This window comes from Tenrec ecaudatus, chromosome 8, assembly GCF_050624435.1.
Source record: "Tenrec ecaudatus isolate mTenEca1 chromosome 8, mTenEca1.hap1, whole genome shotgun sequence".
Taxonomy (NCBI): domain Eukaryota; kingdom Metazoa; phylum Chordata; class Mammalia; order Afrosoricida; family Tenrecidae; genus Tenrec; species Tenrec ecaudatus.
In genome coordinates, this window is record NC_134537.1 from 92,967,544 (window position 1) to 92,973,506 (window position 5,963).

Here is a 5,963-nt window from a genome sequence, read left to right on the forward strand (position 1 = left end):
ATTTACTTCTGCATCCACTAGCCTCTGGCCCTTCCTCCAACTCATCCTCCTGCTTCTTGTTCATCAGTATCTGCAGCTACTTGAGTCAGAAGAAGCCTGGCTTGAACTGGACTGGACTTAACTGCTTCTATAACTGTGTAAACTATTTCTTGATATATCTCTTTCTATATACAAGCAACATGGGTTTTTCTTCTCTAGAGAAAACAACCTAATACACGTAGCTTCCAGCCTTACTACAGCACATGAGCCACCACAGATGAGTGGAAGGAAAAGGAGCTAAGCAACTCTGAATGGATCACAGTAGAGTAGCGGCAAGAGGGACCTATCTCAACCATCCAAACCTGTGTGATGAATGAGAGAAAGAGGAAATTGAATACTTAGCTAATGAGATATCTTATTCTGTTGAAGATTGAGGGCTTGCTTGAGACTCCATAAAGTCCAGTCAACCAACCAAATCATTATTACCACTAAATCTATTCTGATTCATAGTAAACTTCTATGGACAGAGGACAACTCCCAGATAGTATTTCCAAGTTGCTAAATCCCTATGGAAGTAGACTGCCATACCCTTCTCACATTTAGTGACTGTATCTATTGATGTATGCAGCTGAACTCTAACCACTGCATCACCAGCTATGCTAATAAGATTTAGGATTATATAAACTATATTCCTGATGGATAGTTACATAGCAGAAAACTTTTCAGTTTTCGCATATAAAAATACTTAATGCAACAGATATGTAAATTTTCTCTACACTGATTTACAAACTAAAAATGGAATGCAAGTTCAGTCCAATCCCAACAAGACTTTCATGATCACTGAAATATTGATTCTAAAATCAAAATATGATGATGTGAGCATCAAGAATGATCAAGATAATTTTCATAAGAAGAAAAAAGTATACGTTGCTGATGAGAAGGTATAGTGGTTCAAATTTTTTTTGGAAAATACGTTGGCACTATTGTGTAAATTTGAACTTTTGCATACCCAAGACTCAGATGGTCCTATTAGAACATTTTAAGAAACTTATGTATTAAGAAATTGTAATACTAACACAGAACTAGGCAAGCTGTCTGCTGGAATAACATAGAAAGTAATGGTCTAAGGATACATGGGATTTGATGAATGGTAGAAGTAAGACCAAAGATAATAGCTAATAAATATTGTTGTTGTTGTTAGGTGCCATCGAGTTGATTTCAATCATAGCAACCCTATGCCCAACAGAATTAAACACCACACAGTCCTGGGCCCATGTCCTACACCACAAGGCCCTACAGTCCTTGTAAATAAATAGAGATAGAAAAACAATTGTCCAATCTGGAGGGAAAGGCCCTCGCAACAACACAAAAGTTTCATCGACTAAGAGAAAACCCAAGTGGTTGAAGAATGTAAGCGCTAGGAGAAAATATTCAAATCACTTTATAGAAAATATTGGTTGATGTTTCTACTCATGTAGTATTGGAAGGATTTCTTAATAATGAAAGACAAATATATTTGACCAAATTAAGACAGTGTATACATCAGCAGATGCTTTCCAGAAGGTTAGGGATCTGATAGCAAATATTTTCGGTTTTGTAGGCCATGTGGTCTTTGTTGGATAGTCTTCTTTGTTTTGTTTTACAATGATTTAAAGCAATACAAAGGAAGCCAAAGGTTTGGTTTGGCTAGCTAGTTGCAGTTTACTGATGTGGGCTTTAGAGAAGGTGAAAGAGAAGATACACACTTAGACAAGATACTTTTTAACACATATAATAGTAAAAGACTGGTTATAATGTCAAGCATATATAAAGAGCCCTACTAATCTATAAGAAAATGACCAAAAATTCAGCAAGAAAATGAGCAAAAAGCATGAACATTCCTCACCTATAAAATGAGGTGAAGATTGGTATCCACTTCAAAGGGTTATTGTGAGGATTAATTTAATGAATCTACATATAGTACATTAAAAAGTCGGGAACCCTTATCAGAATGTGAGCACACTGACAGAAGCAGGTGCTTTGTCTGCCTCGTTTATTGCTATGTCCCTGGAGCCATAGAAACTAACTAACCAGTTTCCTTCAAGTAACTTACAACTCATAGCCACGCATAGCTATAAAAAAAGCAAACAAAACCCACTGCCTCCAAATAGATTCTGATTCATATCATCACCATCTAGCGTGTAAAGCCTGTAAATACTTATGGGAGTTGAGGGAGAACGATGAATCCCAGACCTTGTGGTTAGTAGTGCCACCCTAAGCTGCAGGGTCACTAGGGCTCCTATTGGGTCAAAGAACCTATAGCGTTTCCAAGGCTATAGTCGTTATGTAAGCAGACTGCCATATATTTTATTCAAGGAGCGGCTGGTGGGCTCAAACTACTGACTTTTGGGTGAGCAGCCCCGTGTTTAATCCCTAAAATCCTAGGGTTCCTTCTGGAGCTCCAGTAAGACAAAAGAATTAAATCAGTTCCTACAAAGTTGATGCCGGTTCAGTGACCCTCTGTGAGTCAGAGTCAAATTGTACCTGAATTTGTAGGAGAGTGCTAGGCTTTTCTTCTGCAACAGCTTTGAGTGACTTGAACTGCCAACCTCATAGTTAGCAGCTGAATCTGTTAAACATTTACACCATCCTTTCACTGGGGCCTTCATCCCAGATGCTGCCTCTGCTTAGAAGGTGCTTCTTCAGAATGTGTCTTCTTTTGCTGATATTCTCACATTCTATAAGACTGCAGGGCAGCTCACATTTTCAGAGCAGCCCCCCTAACCACTGTGATGAATGCCTCAGCATCTCTTGACACTGCTGGTTTTTTTACCCTGTGCTCACATATTCCCCTTTCCACAATACTTAGATCTGTCTTATACAAAGTATACATTATTTATTTGTTATGGTGGGCAGACCTTAAAGTGGCTCCCAATACTCTATTTTTCTGGTGTTTACCCTCTTCTATAATTCCCTCAACTAAAATGTTGTTAAATCAGCTACTTGTTCCTAATCAATAGAATATGATAATTCATGCTTGTATCAGACTCCATTTCACTACCATACTATTGCTAACTTTGAAGAAGTGAGTTTCCATAAATCTTATAGCCCCAGGAAGTGAAATCTACCCACAACTTGAGTGATCCTGGATGCAGGCTCTTTCCCATCTGAGTCTCCACACGAGAATCCAACCCTGACCAACACCTTGATGGTCAGAAAACACAGCTAAGTTGTGTCTAGACTTTTGATTTGTATAAACTTTGAGATGACATACGTGTGCTATTTTAAGTTGCTAAATTTATGTTAATTTTCTCTGTAGAAATATAAAATTAAGATGTTTGTGTTCATCACGTGTTATCTGTGTCTCCCTGATAAAAAGTAAACTCCTTAAAAACAAAAAACAAAACATAAACTGCCGTAAAGATGGGATTTTCCCAAACTAACACCAGTACTATATCTCAAATACATAGAACATAGTAGGGGATCAATAAATATTTGTTGAGTAAAAAAAAAAGAAGGAATTAGGCTTTCAGAATGGCGCAAATGTTTCAAAAAGACTTCAACCATTTATCAAGGAAAAAACACCTGGAGGGAAGAAAGGTGCTAATGTGTACACAAATTCACTTTTACCCCAACTCCTTCCAAACATGAATAGTATATACTGAAAAGTGATTATGTCTGTGGGTAAGCACTTGAGTTATGGTGTATGTACAGGTTCCACAGTCGGCTAGATTTTTGAACTATAACACCGTACAGAAATACATGGATGTACACAGGAGCTGCAACAATGGACTCAATCACAACCACTTGGCAGATGCTCAGGACCAGGCAACGTTCCATCCTGCTGTACCAACTGATGACAGCTAATAACAACAACAGAGATATGTCAAAATGGTAGTATATCTGAGTTGTAGGGCTATTAACTAATTCCATACGTTATATTTGTAGGTAGGTAATTTTTGTTATTCTACAGCCTGTACTTTTATTGTGATGCCATTTTACGACTTTGGATTAAAAGAAAACTATGTGATTAACATTTTAAGGAAATTATAGTCTGTAATACAACATTCTGGTTACATCAGTGAATGCATCTTAGTTCTGCTCTATTTTGCTTTGTTTTCAGTAGTTCTACATTGTGGATGACCTACTTAAAAATATTGTGCCTGCCAACTAATTTCTATAAAAATCCCTACAGAGCTGAACTTCATTTAAAACTTTTTAAAAGTCAAAGGACATGTTCAGGAGGACAAATAGTACACATCTAAAAATTTTTGAAATGAAATAGTGTTTCCCAAATAACCCATTTCACTTATGTGTGCGTGTGTGAGACTGTGTGAGCATTTATGTGGATGTCTATGTAAACACTTGTGTGTGTGAACCCTTGGTCCCAAGGCACGCCCTTTATGACTAATGTCCACACACTAAGTTTTTCCAAGCAGGAATCTCACTCAAGTGATGCCATTACAAACGGACAATGCGGGGGATCCCTAGAGGGCCTGGGATCTCAGTCACCCCTAGGGAACGCAGTTAGGAAAAACACATTGTATGGGGTACTCTAAAGGTTATTATCTAGATGCAACCCAGTTCAAATAAGTTTTAGGGAAAACGTTGGGGAGAAAATTAATCATAGCATGGTTATCAGAGGGGAAGATTCAGTAATGTAGTCATTTAACTACTACTGAAGCCCTATCAGGCAAGGCACTATACGAAGGACAAGGGATGCATCCATGGACAAAACAGGAAGGTCCCTGACTCCTGGGCTTCCATTCAAGTGAGAGGTGAGGAAGCACTGGTGACAAGTGAATCAACTCAAAGTAGGAGCGTCAAGTGCCAATACTTACCTGGCAGGGGAGATACCATGATCACGAAGGTGGTTTTCCCAGGGCGAGGCTTATCCATTGCACTCCGGATGTGCTGACCCCTGCGATTTCCCCAAATGTGGGAAACTCGACTGCATAATTTGTGGTAGTGGGGGACTGCGTTCGCGCTCTCCCCTGTTAAAAAAAAAAAAAGAGCGTCAAGTGCCTTGAAAAAACATTACGCTGGATAATACTGAAAACAAAGTCATAAAGGAAAGGTGCTGTTGTGGAAAGTGCGGACAGAGCTGTCTCTTGCGCAGAGTGGGATTGGAGGAGAGGCATAGATAAGGGAAGGGAGGCGTACAGCAGCTATCGAGGAGAAGGGCGTCTGGGCAGTGGAAACAGCAGGCGCAAAGCCTCTGAAGAGGGAGCTTGGCCTATCATTGTCAGTGGTGAGGCGAATTAGATTTTATCCCTGCTCTACCAAAGCATGGATCAATGCAAAGAAAACTAAAAACTTCTTAAATGTACAAAGGCACCACATGACGATAAACAAAAGATTGACGCTGTTAAGTATTTAATTTTCTTGGGATCCGCACTCAATACTCACGGAAGCAGCAGTCAAGAAGTGAAAGGATGATCGAAGCAGGGAAACGTGCTACACAAGGCTCATCAATGTGTTAAGAAGAAAAGATGCCACTTTGAGGACTGAGGTGCACTTGATCCCGTGCCATGCTATTTTCAATGGTCTCAGATGGCCGTGGAAGGTGGACAATGAATAAGGAATAATGGAGACAACGGAATGCGTTTGAATAATGGTGTTTGAGAAGAATATTGGAAGCATCACGCACTGCCAGAAGAACACACAAATATATGTTTGAGGAAATACAGCCAGAGTCCTCTTTGGAAGCAGGGATGGTGAGACATTATTTCACGGACTTTGGACATGTTAATAGGTGATTCCAGTTTCCGGAGAAGGGCATGATGTTTGGGAAAGTAGAAGGGCTATGAAGAGGATGGCATTCAACGAGATGGATTGCCACAGGATCTGCATCGACGGTCGCCACAAACAAAACAACGGTGCGAAGGTGCAGGATTGAGCAGAGTTTTGTTCTGTTGTACCTAGGGTGTTTAGGAGTTGGAGCTGACTTGCTGGCAACTAACAACTCCCCAAGCTGCCCAAGAAGAACTCAACTCTCATGGTAT

At 39.8% G+C, this 5,963-nt stretch overlaps 1 non-coding gene across 1 annotated transcript; it reads left to right on the plus strand.

Annotated features, from left to right (window-relative positions):
* The first annotated feature begins 4,791 nt into the window (after positions 1 to 4,791).
* LOC142455691 (U1 spliceosomal RNA) lies at positions 4,792 to 4,955 on the plus strand. The gene has a single exon (XR_012785841.1). It is a non-coding gene; the product is annotated as a U1 spliceosomal RNA (small nuclear RNA).
* Positions 4,956 to 5,963: the final 1,008 nt, after the last annotated feature.